The sequence below is a fragment of the Nematolebias whitei genome, chromosome 10 (genome assembly GCF_014905685.2).
Source record: "Nematolebias whitei isolate Nwh7 chromosome 10, NemWhi1, whole genome shotgun sequence".
In the NCBI taxonomy this organism is placed as follows: Eukaryota; Metazoa; Chordata; class Actinopteri; order Cyprinodontiformes; family Rivulidae; genus Nematolebias; species Nematolebias whitei.
In genome coordinates, this window is record NC_056507.1 from 7,941,128 (window position 1) to 7,958,238 (window position 17,111).

General features: G+C 39.3%; 1 pseudogene; it reads left to right on the top strand.

Moving 5' to 3' along the window:
* Positions 1 to 17,111, top strand: part of LOC119415445 — a 109,696-nt pseudogene that overhangs the window by 80,618 nt on the left and 11,967 nt on the right.

Here is a 17,111-nt window from a genome sequence, read left to right on the forward strand (position 1 = left end):
GTTAGGTTTAGGGTTAGGTATGTACTGGTAGTTAGGTTTAGGGTTAGGGTCAGGGTTATACTATAGAAATGAATAAAAGAATGGAAGTCAATGCAAAGTCCCTGTAAAGATAGCAAGACAAATTTGTGTGCTTGTGTTACACATACACATATAGTGCACACACACATTATTATGTTTAATAGTTAATTATTAACTCATTAAGTAATTAATGAGTTAATAGTTACTTAATATTTAATTATGACCAACAGATTAATAGTCAAATGTCTTTGTAGTTTTTCTTATTATTTTGTTCAGGCTTATAGCACAACACTTGATCAAGAATGTCATAAGATCCTTTCATCACTGATTAGTCTTTTCCATTAAACATCAAAGTATGTCCACCTGCTTCTGTCTGGACCCGCTGGAGTGTTTCAGCCACAGAGTTCATCCAGATCTTTTTGGCAGGTGTCAGAGAAAACGAATGGAAAGCTTTGAGACATTTGCCCAGTGTAGATTTAAATATAGAGCAAATAACAATATATAACAATATGTAAGCTTTTTATTTATACGAGTGGAGATTTCACCAACAAAGGTTGTATATTCACAAAAATGGGACTCACCAAATCAACCTCGTTGTGCTTTAAAAATAAATAAAAACCTTTTGTTTTAATGTGTAGTTTTTTAATCATTTCTGATTTAATTTGCCGCATGAAAGAAAAAACGTGTTGCTGAAAGATTAAGTAATAAAAGGAATACATATCCTTGAATAAACACTGTGTTTTGGTTAAAATTAAAATTAAAACACCAACATTTGGTCAAAGCCTATATGTGGAGAGCTGACTCGTTTTTAGAACGACTGAAACGTTTAATTGTGTTATGTGCTTGTTTAACAGCAACAGGTAGAACGTGTAGATCTATAAATGTGTCCGTTTGATTTTTCTGTTTGGGGATCTCATTAAGAAAAAAAAAAACTGAATGGACAGAGCTTTTTACTGACGGTGTCAGTTGAAAGTGAACTCATCACCAGTTCAGTTCCTGTTACCATGGTGACCTAACCAAACTCAAATTAATCCTCCTCTGTGATTCTGAAAACTGAGACTTTCAACTAAACCCTTAACCTCACTTTTTATTCCAACCATCTAATCCACTGATCAGGTATCGTAACCACACGGTGTAGAGGCAGGGCAGCCAGCTTGGGACCCGAGAGTCCCAGGTTCGATCCCCAGTCACTGCACATCACGTGGCGTCTCTGGGCAGCACGTCTAATCCCCAAAATGTCCCCCGGGCGCTTTCAATAGCTGCCCACTGCACCACCTGGTGGTGGATGGGTTAAATGCAGAGACTAATTTCGCCATTGTATGGAAACATACAGTGCTGACATTGTGATGACATTATTATTATTATTATAAACTTATTTTTAATAAAAGCATGACCTATAGTCATACTTCCAATGCTGTAAAGCCATGTGTACATGTATGTCTCTGAGAGCAAGAACGGCGTCACTGTGGCTGCAGGAACGAACCGTGATCCAACTAGAGCACGGCAGGCAGTTTGAGTTTTAACTGCTTTGTGGTTTCTCCAACGCTTTGTTGCTGAACAAGTTGAGCTCTCTCTGGATGTCTGCACTGAAATTATAATTCATTATTTCTAAGGTCTGCAAATGTCACGTGTGGACATGTTTTATTTTGTAATTGCGTATTAAAGTATGAGGCTCTTGATTTAATTTAAGAGCTCAATTTAGGAAGAAGAAACTTTGTCCTTAGGGTGCCACTTTTAAGAACGTTGTTTAAACCAGGGGAAATGATATTTTATCAGAAAGGTAGTTTGTGCCAGCATGCGCTGTGGTGTAGGGGAAGGACGGCCGACTTGTGACCAGAAAGTCACAGGTTCAACTCCTCGCCATGCCCACATATCGTGGTGTCTCTGAGCAAGACACCTAATCCCTAACTGCTCCCCGGGTGCTTATGTACATAGCTGCCCACTGCTCCACCTGGGTATCTCACATGTGATGGGTTAAATGCAGAGAACTATTTTCATCATTGTATAAAAACATACAATGATAGCATTAATTCTTCTTTAGGGGTAAAGTTATTTTGTGGTTTGATAAAATAATTTCTGCTCTCGCTCAAGGCGGACGCCTTCTCCTCTCCCTCCCCTGTTCTTCTCTTCCCCTGCTTTTTGCTCTCTGTGAGTCTCGGCGCTCCTGGTGCACATCTTGCGAATGAAAAATGCTATTATGGATCTGGTGAGCTGGAATTTCAACGCAATCGACAAAATCTTTTCAACAAAACGACAGGGTCCTGGAGAGCCCTGATTTCCTGCCGAGTCTCACGCTGCAAGATACTTCAAGGATCCGTGGGGAGTTTGGCAGCTGATGTTTCTCTGTTCTGTCTCAGGAAAACGACAAAGGTGTTTATATAATTGGATTCATGATAGCAGGGTTTCTGCTGTTTGGCATTGGCAAGTCCCTATGTTATCGACTTTTGAAGAAGACATCGGCAGCAGTTTTGGCCATGACAAAACTGCCAAGTCTGTGTGAAGGTTTGGTTCATGCTAAGAGGACTCAAAATCAGCTGATTTACGAGCTAAACCGTAAGATGGAAGCGATTTGTGAGAATTGCAGGCCACCTGCAGCTTCTAGGACTCGCCAGCATGTTGGAGTCGACCTTGAAGAAGGTTCATAGCATGGATCAGTGGAATGCCCATAAACCTGGTCATTTTGGATTTTGAAAATACCAGCAGAACTCAAGGCTGACAAGAAAAAACAGTCGGCCTGAAGAAAATCAACAGTGGCTTATCTGAATCTGACTCCCCTATTTAGCCTCGGATGCAGGCCGACTATCAAATTTCTCCTGGGACATGGGTAAACTAAGGAAAAAGCTTTGTCTATCGCAAACCCCACCCCACCCAACCACCCACCCCCCGAAAACTTCTGTGCAGGCTTATCAGAACTGTAGCGGCTGAACAACAACATCTTATCAGGACTATGGCCTATCTGGAAGTGTTTCATGGACACATCTCATCGTCTTGACATCAAATGCATATGTAATTGTGTTTATAAATGTGCTTGCTGGCAGAGATTTTTGAAATCTCAAATTGTGTCCTGATAGGACAAGATGTGAAGAGATCTTTTTTGTAATACCACTATCCATCCTCATGGCCCTTTACCTTTTTCTATCTAAAAAAGTATTCTGATAAAGAATAAGAAGTCTCACTCTTGTAGCAGCAGCAACGTGAACTCCGCCCATTGTTCGGACAACTGTACGAACATAGTCTCACTGTATCCCGGTACAATGATAATAAAGCTTCTTCTGATTCTGATTCTAATTAAACAGCTTGCCATAATAGAGGAGACTGTGTTGAAATAAAATGCTGCAGATGTCTCCTCTGCTCTCCTAAATATTGGAACAAGTACATGACTGTTTGTCTCAGCTTTACATTTGTAACACACAATGTATACTAACTTTTCATCCCCGTAGTATATGAAATGTAAGACCATCTGTTTTCTTTCACCCCCCGTTGAGTTTTCAATTAGCAACCGAGAAACCGGTGGGGAGTGACAGACATGATGACAGCAACACATACGATTCAAATTCACCAAAGACTGGGTGACACAAAAAGATTATTACCATATCAGACGAGAACAAATCAGTAAATCTGAGAACTATAACTCTATTAAAACTTGTATTGATTGTTTCATAATGTTTACAATCTTAAAATACATCTCAGCAGGAAACCTGCCGGAAGTCAAGCAGAACTGTATTTTTCTCTGGACAAACTCAGAAAATATGAACTCCAGGAAATGATTTGCAGTTTTTTTTTTATGCTCTGATGATGAAGCATGCATTTGTTTCACATCATATAATCAAAGAGATGAAACATATTGTGGTCCTCACACCTCACAAGGTTGTTAGTTTAGGTCTTTACACAATGAACAAAGATGGCAGTCCATCAAAATATTTCAAACACAACCAGGTCAGAGGAACAATGGAAATAAATTCAGAGCATCTATACAGAGATAATTTACCACCACCGAGTTGCTTCCAGCATGTCATTTACTGTCTACTTTCAGTATCACATAATAACAACAGGAAAACAGGATTTTATATGTTATTGTGAATTAAAATTTAAAAATCTGCAATATAACAATGATATAAGCATTTAGACCTTTTTAAACAGCCCTTGAAATTCAGCTCAGGTGCCTCCTATTTCACTTGATCCCTGCTGAGATATTTCTACACACTTTTGGTAAAGTCAGTTACTTTGACGTGATTTGGAAAGGTTCACACTTCTTTGTAGAAGGCCTTTGACAATGCATATCATAAAACCAAACTATAAGCTCAAAGGACTAGCTTACATAGCTCAGAGACATGATTATTGTAAGGTTAAGATCTAGGGAAAGCTACAAAAGCATGCTGCCCTGAAAGTTCTTAGAAGCACATCCATAATCCTCCATTAGAAGTTGGACACAACCTTGACGTTTCCAAGAGCTGGTTGTCTGGTCACACTTAGCAATCAGGAAGAAGGGCCTTTGTGAGAGAGGTGATCAGGAAACTGATCACTCTGATCACTGGTCACTTTGACGAGAGCCAGTGATGGAACCAGAGATGGAACTAAATTCCAAAAGGACAACCGGAACTGCAGGACAGTTTTGACAGAGAGTGGCAGCTGAAACCTCCTCAGTGCAAAAGACTTGAAAGCCATCCATCCATCTTTTACCCACTTCTTCCTTTCTGGGTCGTGGGGGTCATAGGTGCCCATGTCCAGCCATCACCGTGCAACAAGCAGGGTACACCCTGGACAGGTCGCAAGTCCATAGATTTTTGGAATTATGAACTCAAGGTTACACACTTTGGTATCAATTCTAAACATTATGGTTGGAAGAAACTGGGCACTGTTCATCACTGGTCCAACATCATTCCCACAATAAAGCATGGTGGTGGCGGCATCATGTTGTGGGACACTTTTCAACAGCAAGGATTGGGAGACCGATCAGGGTGGAGGGAAAACTGAATGAAGCAAAATATTGACATGTTGAAAATGTTTTTTACAAAGCTCACAGTTCTATCATGATTTCTTTAAGAGCAGTTCAGAGGCTAGAAGAAGAAAAAAGAGCTTGTAGATGGAGAAATATTAAAGGTATAACTTCCTAATTACTCAGTCGCTAGTATAGAAGTAAAGACACTTATGAAACATTTATTAAAGAAGCATTTAAGCGAAAACAACTCTACTCTGATCTCACAAAACATACTTATGTCTCCACAGGTACTCAATCCCAAAAAGAAAGGGAAGAAGAAGAAAAAGTACCAAAACTCAGGAACGGTAAGTTTTAACTATTATTCTATAAAGCACATTTACTAATGTGGACATTAACAGTGGTGCGTGAAAGTTGGCGCACCCTTTGGAATTTTCTATATTTCTGCATAAATATGACCGAAAAGATCATTAGATTTTCACACAAGTCCTAAAAGTAGATGAAGAGAAGCCAGTTAAATGAATGAGACAAAAATATTATACCTGGTCATTTATTTATTGAGGAAAATGATCCAATATTACATATTTGTGAGTGTTGTGAGTTCAGCAGTAACTACAACTAAATGTTTCTGGTAACTCTTGATCAGTCCTGCTCACCAGCTTGGAGGAACTTTAGCCCATTCCTCTGTACAGAACATCTTCATCTCTGGATGTTGGTGGTTTCCTCACATGAACTGCTGGTTCAAGTCCTTCCACAACATCTGGATTAGATTAGGGTCAGGAATTTGACTTGACCATTCCTAAACATGAAATTTATTCTTCTTGAACCGTTCTTTGGTAGAACCATTTGTGCTTAGGGACATTGTGTCGCTGCATGACCCACCTTCTCTTGACGTACAGTTCATGGACAGATGTTCTGAAAATTTCCTTCATAATTCTCTGATATATTTCAGAATTCATTTTTCCATCAATGATAGCAAGCTGTCCTGGTTCAGAAGCAGCAAAACGGGTCCAAACCATGATACCACCACCATGTTTCACAGATGAGATACGGTTCTTATGCAGGAATGCAGTTTTCCTTTCTCCAAACATAAAACTTTTTTTCATTTAAACCCAAAAAGTTTTATTTTGGTGTCATCATCCACAAAACATTCTTCCAACAGTCTTCTGGCTTGTCCACGTGATCTTTATCAAACTGCAGATGAGCAGCAATGTTCTTGTTGGAGATCAGTGGCTTCCTCCTTCAACCCTGCCATGACCACTATTGTTGTTCAGTGATTTCTGTCTCATTTAACGTTGGTGTTTGTGTGACAGGTCACACTGCTGTCCTGCCTGGTGGACACCGAGTTGTCCTTCCTGGACTACATCCGAGGCGGGTAAGTTGTAGCAAATGATAACAGATTAGGCAGTATCATTAAATCCTTCGTCACTTGCAGTTAGTGGAGTAAACTCTGCAGAGCTGAGAGCACTACCGGCCCGTGTTGTCTCAAAGATCTAACATGAAGACGGACAGCTGCTGAAAACCTGCTGCCTAATCGCTCTCTGCTGCTTTGAGACACGCTTCGCTATAATCTGACATGATTGATGGATCAATGTTGCTTCTTATGCAATTTATGTTCTTTTTTTTTTTTTGTAGGACACAAATTAATTTCACAGTGGCAATTGATTTCACAGCATCAAACGGTGAGTGGTTTAAAGCGCTGCTCTTAATAAACGTGTTTAAAGCTCGTCGAACAGATGAAGGTTTTCCAATTAACGATCAGATCTATGCGATGCAAACTTTTTAAGCCTTCCTAATTGGTCGACTGTGTTTAAAGGCACTTCTCATCTAAAATTAACTTGTGAAAAATCCAGATTAAACAGCAGAAAGTTTAGTTTATTAGAACTATGCGGCTTCAACGTTGTGAGCTCAGCTGAACAAAGTTTGTATCTGTACAGACAGAAAGTCATTACGCCCACATTTTTCGAACGTTGACACCCTGCAGGGAAGTATTTTGAAGCAAGAAAACAGTTTACATCAGAAACAAGTTAACAACAAACAATATTAGCTGTTCTACAAAGACAGCTTTTTTTTTTAACAGTTGATTGATGTTCTTGTTCTTATAAATCATGATTTAGGGGGCTAATAAAACCGTTTTGAAGATTGTGCAGCTTTCTACATTCCTGTGATCTCGACATGTTCTGTACTTTAACTTCATTAGTTTTCCCCGATGTTTGACAACTATTTAACGCTGCAAAATATAATATTGATACTGCAAAGCAAGGAATATGAGCTCCGATAAAATATATTATTTCTGCAACTGTAACTTTTGCAACATCTTAAAAAGTTTCTCGGTTCTAATCTTGTCTACCTAGACATTAAAGGGATGTTCTAGCCATTTTGAAATGTGGTTTGTGGAAAATCTTACAAAGTTGTCAGGTCCTCTGGATGGATTAAAAAAAAAAAATTGTTAAAACGTTTCGTCTTTTATCCAAAAGACTTCTTCAGTCTGAGGAGCTGCACTTAACTCGTTTTTATAAATAACACCTTCTCATCATGGATCAACCAGTTCTCGCTGGTGTGAGATGTGCACCGGTCACTGTGCAATGGGCCGGGTACACCTTACACAGGTCGCAAGTCCATCGCAAAGTTATGAATAGTTATTATCTTACCTGTTGTAGATAACTCCTTAATGACCAGTTTGGACAAATAGAAATAGAGTTAGCCCAAACCCAACCAAGACCAAAAGAAAATGCTGCCGTCTTAAAACTCTAATCTGAAAAATGCCGTAGTTCTTAATAGAAACAGTATTTTTAAAACCATTACAACTGTATCAGCTTTGCATTTTATGTTTATTCCAGCAGAATTATAACTGAATAGTCCTTAAATTGGACTAGAAGTGCTATAGCTAGACGTGAATCTAGAAAATATCTACTTAAATATTTACTTAATCTTTAATTTATGGTAATCAAAAGTTTTATAAACAGCATGATGAGCGATAAATTAAAGTAATTATTCTCTGTATGGCTTAATCGTCTTCAAATATCATAATTCCCCCTCCCTCCACACTGCTGTACAAAACGTTCACAAACTCACAAAAGCACCAAACGCATTAATTCACTACTGAAAACTGTCTTCATGAATATGCTATTTATTTCCTGCATGAGTTACATTTCCTAAAATATCTGTACATGGTTATTTTAGGAAATGACTGGGCTTTCTGCTATTTTTAGATTAATATTACTGTATATACTGTATACGTTTTAGATTTGAAATAAATGGAGTTAATGGGCAACAGAGAGCAGATGTTAAAAATCGTTTCTGTTTTTGAACGTTTTCCTAATTAAAATTAAACTATGCATTTTGTTTACCACAAATAAAACCAATAGCAAGCGGACATAATTGCAATTGGATGTTGATGGGGTTTTTTCTTTGTACAAATTTGGTATCCAGGTAACCCATCTCAGCCCACGTCACTTCATTACATGAGCCCATACCAGCTGAATGACTACGCCATGGCGTTGCGGGCCGTGGGTGAGATCATCCAGGACTATGATAGCGACAAACTGTTTCCTGCACTCGGCTTTGGTGCCAAGCTTCCACCAGATGGACGCGTCTCTCATGAGTTTCCCCTGGTGAGGAGATTAATTCCATTCATAATTTATGCACTTGTACCCTCAACCTTCTACCTTATTATGTTGCCATTTATAGGTACAGAATGTAAAAATCAAGCTTAAAACCATCATGGACTGGTTGAAATTGTTGGACCCTCAGTTGGTACTGGGTTTAAATTAGGAATGATGACCCAAAGGTGACCTGACTTGTACCAATTCACAAAATTGTTCATCTGTGCTTTGAGTAAATTGATATAGAGCAAAAGAGTTTGGGGATTATTATGGCCTTGTGTGAAAGGTTTGTAAGTAAGTATGTTTCTATACATGCTTCTCTAAAAAAAGTTGAGCCCGGCCGATATATCAGCCGGGCCGATGTTTCAGGCCGATATAGGCCTTTGGGGACCCATCGTATTGGTGATAATTATCCTATTATTCATAGACATGAGCACTTCTAATTTTCACCCCTAAAATGCTGGAACCAGACATAATTGTACAATGTATCCAGCAGAGGGCGCACGAAGACGACTTTCAAGTCACGGCTGTTCACTTTAAGTTTTAGGTTTCACTTTCAGCGCAGATGAAGCAGGAAGCAATACTGTGTAGAGAGTATTTTTGCTGAACAAAGCATGGTAAGTTTATTTTAACTGATCTGTAAAATAAAAAATAAACAATAATAAATTCTCTTCAATCCTCCAACCCGCTTGTCATTAGCTACGTGCCTCTCAATTTAGCAAGCTAATGTTTAGCTAACGGCTATTGCCTTGTGAAACTTTATCCAGAGCAATAAATCTAACGTAGAGGTAAAATATATCAGCGCTAGTAACGTTATCTTTGTCGCCCTCAATGAAATGCATTGCTTGTCTGAAATCTTTAGTTGTCTGTCAAAATTTTAAAAATAAATAAATAAATCTCCGCTGCGATCAATATTAATTAGGCCTTCGCCATACGTGACTGATTGTTATAACAATGAACAGGGAAGAGTGTTTCTTTGTTTAATTTAAATTTATGTAACACACTTGACAACTTTATGGTGGATAGTGGAGGATAGAAAATGTGAATGCAAGTTAGGACGACTGTTTTCATGACCAGTGCTCCACATGTAAACCTACTGTGAGACTAGGTATATTGTTGATCTGCTGGTTTAGCTTCATGGTTGCTAACAGCTGCGCTAAATAAAAAAGCCACGCTCCACTTACTGTTCTTTTAGATTCTTAGGGGTAGAGAAAACTCAAAAAAATTCAGCCATTATATCAGTTATTGGTGGGCGCCTGCCCTTCCCAATATTGGTATTATCCATCCATCCATTATCTTTACCCACTTATTCCATTTTTGGGTCACGGGGGTCGCCGGTCCCCATGTCCAGCAATCACTGTGGGAGGGGCGGGGTACACCCTGAACGGGTCGCAAGTCCATCCCAGGGCCATAGAGACAAATAACCATTCACTCTCTCACTCACACCTAGGGACAATTTAGAGTTACCAATCAGCCTAGCATGCATGTTTTGGGTCTGTGGGATTCCTCCCATAGACCTCCCACTCCGGTTTCCACCAGAGTACCCAGAGAAAACCCACGCATGCACGGAGAGAACATGCAAACTCCACCCAGAAAGGCCCCTGGACCAGGGTTTGAACCAAGGACCTGCTCACTGAGAGGCAGCAGCTCTACCAGTCGCGCCACCGTGCTGCCTATATTGGTATTAGCGATAGCCAAAATTTCCATATCTGTTGGGCTCTAATAAAGAGCAGAAAGCCTAAAAAGTCTAGTTACATTTCCTATGTTTACTTTCTGTAGTTTAGTTTTCTCATGATCAACTCCTACTGTTCAGGAGAACTTTAACAGCACCAATACAAACATCAACAAACAATTAATGTGTGCTTCATCCTGATTATGTGGGTCCACTAATATCCCAGGAAGCAAAACACATGATGTTAACTCATTTTAATTCTTCCATCCATTATCTTTTACCTGCTTCTTCCATTTTGGGTCACGGGGGTCGCTGGTGCCCATGTCCAGCAATCACTGTGCGAGGGGCGGGGTACACCCTGGACGGGTCGCAAGTCTATCACAGGGACACATAGAGACAAACGAGACAAACAACCATTCACTCTCTCACTCACACCTAGGGACAATTTTTAGAGTTACCAATCAGCCTAACATGCATGTTTTTGATCTGTGGGAGGAAACAGGAGTACCCAGAGAAAACCCACGCATGCACGGAGAGAACATGCAAACTCCACCTAGAAAGGCCCCTGGACCGGGGTTTGAACCAAGGACCTGCTTGCTGAGAGGCAGCAGCTCTACCAGTTGTGCCACCGTGCTAAACACACAGGTGTCACATAGATATTTTTAAATAAATAAGATTCTGCAGGGATTAAAAACACCACCAAATGACGTCAGGAGCTCTTCTGATAATCATCATCAGGGATCATATTACCGGACTTGCCGCTGTATAAGTCGCATCAGTCCAAATATGTCTAATAAAGTGGGAAAAAAAAATGTTGCACCGCCGTATAAGTCGCATCTATTATGCATCTATTGTGCATCGCGTTTGTTACGCGTCACCGCTAACAACTCTGAAACGTGGGCCGGTGTTGTGCTAAAAATCGATTGGCTGCCAAATGGAGGCTGCGGGAGCGTGCACGGGAGGACTTTAACAGGAATTTAACAAGATTAACACTTAAAAACAATTATTTGTTTGCTCATAATTATAGCAAGTGTGTGTTTCAGTTAAACTTTTCCTTCTCCTGGGCAGCGCAGCAAAATGAAGCTGATTTGACGTTTGCTCAAGGATTTCCGGAGCGAGACAAAGGTGACTTTGTATGGCAAGCCAAGTGTCTCATTAATAGCCACTTTTACCTATTAATGAGACACTTGGCTTGCCATACTAGTCGAGGGCCCTCTAGTGGCTGCAAATGGTAGTGTTCGATATTTTTCATGTCAGAATGAAAGAAATCGTCAGCGCTCAGCCAAAAATTTAGTTATAATTAAATATGGGGGGAAAAAAACAAATATGTCGCTTCGCTGTATAAGTCGCAGGCATGCTAATTTATGCTAATTTATGCAACTTATACAGCAAAAATTACAGTAATGTAACAATTACTGGTAAAATCTGAACCATACAAAGAAAGAAACTAAAGCAAAGCATTGTTACCTTTAAAATATTGCACTGAAACTATATTTAGAATAAACTTTGTCAAATTAAACATTATTTGTACATTTTCAAACACCCACTTTACTAATTAAAGGAAATAGTAGCACTCTGGGTGGTGTATGATGTTGTCCAACATTAAAGTGCATTTTCAAATGTGCAAAAATGTCAGTCTGATTTATTTTTCTGCAATTTTGTAGCCAACTAACAAGAATGAGAAAATCGTGTTGTATCCTTCATGTATCACGATTAACTGTGAATCTTTTATTATTTCATATCTCATCTTTTACCTTCCTTTTATTGGTCTCTGTCTTTCTGTGCGTCCACGTCTGTCATTCTTTAAGAAGTTGGTGGGCCATCCCAGATACTGCAACTCCTTCCAAACCGTCCATAATCCTCATTTTGGTAAACTCTCACATCCAGATGTTTTTCCAGAGGCATTAACAGCCTTTACACCTGCTCAGCATCCCTGAGGCGTGAACCTAGAGACAGTGTGCACATGCATTAGTCTAACCATTGAGAATTCAGCATACAGCTGTGAAAGAAGGAGTAAGAAAAGGCTGAAATTGGCATATTTAGTTATTCTTCATTTGCAAAGCAAAAAAGTCTATGCGTTATTGCTGATATGGTATTCTTGGTGAGATATCACGAAACCCAAAAATGTATAGATTCAAATAATGTTTTAAATGCTTTTAGTTGGACATCAGTTCTGATGTTTTCTTCTGAGATAATATAACGTACAAACAGGACAAAACAATGGACAAAATTACCTCAGAAGCCAAATTATTATCCTATTTTGTATTTTGTATGGTTTCTGACTCTGACTGCAACAAACTGAGGCTGGACAGTGATCTTAAGCTTCAGCACAGATTAAATCAGGGATCATCTGGCTTTTAAAACCTCCAACTAAAGTCAAACTGGCTAAAGCTGGTTCAGAATGCTGCCTGACATCTTAACTGGTACCAGAAACCGAGAGCACATCACTCCTGTTTTAGCATCACTACACTGGCTTCCAGTTTGTTTGTGAATTGATTTTAAAGTTCTTTTATTGTCCCTCATCACAGAACAAAGAGGGGAAAAAGAAATAACCGTCAACTGTCTGTCAGTTTTGGGAACTAGGAAAATGGACAAATATGCAACATACCAACTTATATTTTGGTGTGTGGCTTTCAGCTTTTCACTCTTCAGGGGTCTCCACAGCTAGTCCTCCATCTCACTCTGTCCTCTGCATCCTCTGTCCTCATTCCACCTACCTCTACGTCCTCTCTAACTTTAGGGGTCCAAGATGGTGTAGAGGTAGAGCAGCCAATTTGAGTTCAGAAAGTCACAGACTCATCTCCCCACTATGCCCACATGTCGTGGTGCCCCTGGGCAAAACACCCAATCTCTAATTGCTACCCAGGCGCCCACAGGGCTGCCCACTGCTCCATCTGGGTGCACCTCACGTGTCATGGGTTGAATTCAGAGAATTAATTTCATCATTGAAAAAAAAAAATTATTATTGCATGGGAACCTACAATGATGACAACACATAGCACTTTACTTTGTTACCTGCATCCATTTATCTTGTCTTTTTCCTGGCAGCTGCATTTCTAACATCCTTCTACCAATATACCCACTGTCCCTCCTCTGGACATGTCCAAACCATCTCAGTCTGGAGTCTCTAACTTTATCTGCTATACCTCTGATGATCTCATTCCTAATCGTATCCATCCTTGTCACTCCTAAGGAGAACCTCACCATCTTCATTTCTGCCACTTCCAGTTCTGTCTCTTGTCTTTTTGTCCATGTCTCTGTCTCCAGACCATACAATATAGCTGGTCTCACCACTGTCTTGTAAACTTTTCCTTTGACTTTTGCTGACAGCCTTTTTGTCACAAATCACTCCTGAAACTTTTCTCCATCTTGCCTGGACTCTCTCTTTCACCTCTTTACCACGCTCCCCATTTTTCTGGCCGTTGGACCCCAAGTCCTTGAAGTCCTGCACCTTTGTGACCTCTACACCTTGTAGCCTCACTGTTCCACCTCCTCCCTCTCATTCACACACATGTACTCTGTCTTACTACGGCTAACTTTCATTCCTCTTCTTTCAAGTGCATACCTTCACCTCTCCAAGTTCTCTTCCACCTGTTCCTTGTTCTAACCACAGATCGCAATGTCATCTGCAAACATTATAGTCCTGTCTGACCTCATCTGTTAATCTTATTGTTTGAGGAAACTGCTTTCTAGTTGTTAAACTGATTAAAATAGTTTCTCACAGTTTCTGTCTGACCTGCTCCAGCTGTGCGTTCCTTCATGCTCTCTCGGGTCAGCAGATATTTTGCTGTTGGTCGTTTCAAAGACAGCGAGGTGGTTGAGAGGTGACCATGCATTATCAGTCAATTCCCTCAAACTGTGGAATGAGTTACCTTTATACATCAGGCAGGCTGGCTCCGTTCAGTTTGAGATGTTGGCTTTTATTGTTCGTATGTTTAGTTTTACTGTTTTCATTGAATTTGTAGTTTTAATTATTGTTTTGACTCATTTAAAAAAAAAAACTTTTATTTATTTATTAGTATACAGCCAGCAGTGTTGTTTGTAAAGTGCTTAGTAATTAAAGTTGGATTGTATAGTTGCATTCTACAGTATTAATAATACACCTTGAGTCATCTTTTCTTAAAAAAATGAATCCTAGGAACTGATGTGTTCCCAAAACTTTTGCAATATTTTTAATGCACGCTCAGTTTTTACATCCTAACGTTATTGCATCCTCATGGCGTCTTAGATCAGTTGGTGAAACTTTGGAAAACAGTAGAATATAATGAGGTTTTCACTCCACAGCGGATACTGTGTTGCCTGTAATCTTATTATCATACAAATTGGACCCAGAAGTTGCCTGTTTTTAAAGTGAAGTTGTCAGATTTTTCTTTGTTTAGAATAAGCAAAGCTTTTCTCTTTCCTCTTTCAGGACCTTGATGTCCTTGATTTCCATTTAGCTGCACTTTGAACACCAGGATCTGCATCTCAGTGTAATGATAATTTTGATGCATGATGCTCAATTTGTACAAGTTTTGTTTGCTGCAGAAAAGGGTTTGGACTTTTATGTATGGAGATATCTTTATCAGTGAGAGGATTACATTTGCAGAAAGAATAAGGCAAATTACCAGCAACTTCTCTTTAGCTGTCATATAGTTTAAACAGCTTTGTTTTTTGTGTGTTGTTTTTATTCTATTGAAGAAATTGGGCTAATTACTGACACTGCGTATAATATCTTGCTTTCTGTTTGCCAATTGAACCATTTTTCTTTTGTCACTGAACATTAAAGAATTAACAGAAGACAAAACCTTGTTCAACATTTTCTCACAAATGCAGCAGTTGTGAAATTGCCTCACATATCTTTTTATGGTATATAAAATCAACAATTATTTTCTCAAAGAAAACTCTAACTCACAGTTTCTGAAACCCTGACATGAAGGGAATCTGACTGACCCTGGCCAGTTTTACAGAAGCTGGTACAAAAATTGTGGCATAGTGTTCAACATATTTGTCCTTTTAGATTAGCTGGCTGAGACTAAATTGATAAAAGTTACACAAATTCACAATTTTTCAGATAAAGTATCATGGAAAAGTAAACCATAAATGTAAAATAAAACATTGGTTCCTCAATCTTGGTTGCATTACAGGCCTTCTTTATACAGAATTACTTTCCCATGAAGAAATGTCAATGTTCGTTGTTACTTTTATATTTGGGTTAGCTTGTAGGTTTGCTAATACTTGAAAAATAACTGTGACTGCGTCAAGCACAGGAAAGTGGTGCAAACAAACAGGAGTTTAACATTAAAATACCTTACGTTACCTACCAAATACGCACGGTAACGTATTTTATTTGACCGGTTTTTATTCCTTCTCAAATGATTACAGACTACCTTTTGGTGATTTCATGTAAATGCTACCTTTGGTTCAGTAGAATAGCTACTTACACAAGGAAAAATACTGTTCTGAGTGACTGTTACTGGTTTAAACTGCATGAAAAACATCTTATATTTGGTGACTGGATCACCACACCCAGAGATAAACTCGAACTCGGAGCTCATCCAAGTCGTTTGTCTTTCAGAACGGTAATCCACAGAACCCATACTGCAGTGGCATCGAGGGAGTACTGGAGGCCTACTATCAGAGTCTAAAAAGTGTACGGCTCTACGGACCCACCCACTTCTCCCCCGTTATTAACCACGTTGCCAGGTAAATTAGCTGACACACACAAAGCCCACATGGTACAACATGGAAAATACTTCATGAGATTAATCAGCTTTGGTGGACTTTCTGGCATGGTTATGAACTGTAGTCATCCATCCATCCAATATCTTTTACCTGCTTCTTCTTTTTTGGGTCGTGGGCGTCACTGGTGCCTGTATCCAGCAGTCAATGTGCGAGAAGCGGGGGGGAACCATGGACAGGTCACAAGTCCATCAGAGGGCCGCATAGAGACAAACAACCATTCACTCTCTGACTCGCACCTAGGGACAATTTAGAGTTACCAATCAACCTAACATGCATGTTTTTGGTCATGTAGCATGCACAGAGAGAACATGCAACCTCCACCTAGAAAGGTCCCCAGCTGGGATTCGATCCGGCAACCATCTCACTGAGAGGCAACATCTATACCAACTGAGCCGCGCCCTGAACTGTAGTGTTTAAGGCAAACTGTGGCTAGTGTAGGATAAATGAGTTGTCAAAATTTACTGTAACATTATGGACTATTATTCCTGCATTAGAAGTAGTACCATGCTTGATTTGCTGCATGGAGCTGGAGAAGAAGGAAAAAAAGATATGTCTCTCAGAACAAATAGAAGTTACAAGCTAGGGCTAATTCTAATTTAGCTAACATCAAAGAGGATTACTGGCATCTTGAATTTTAGTTCATCATGGAACGTAATGGTGAGCTAATCTTGGCTTGGTCAAGCAGACCAACTTCCACCGAGGATCAGTACCATTTTAAACATCACTCATCTTCAACACATACACAAATGATTCTATTTAAACTTGGGGAACGTGGGGAAATTGCTGCAAACATGCAATAGCTGTCTTGGTTTTTATTAGTACTATTGTTTTATTGGTATTTTACTGCAAATTTGATCATACTTTTATTTTTATTAAACTCAATTTTATTTTGTTTATCATATTTTATCATATTTTATCTACGATGTTGTATTCTTGTGAAGCACTTTGGACAGCTGAGGTTGTTGTTAAATGTGCTATGTAAATACACATTGAATAATAAATAAAAAAAAAATCTGTTTCTTATTAAATGGCAATTTTAGCAAAAAATATTCAGCACTTTCCATACAGTATGGCATGGTATGGTATGGTATGGCATGGCATGGTATGGCATGGCATGGTATGGCATGATATGGTATGGCATGGTATGGTATGGCAT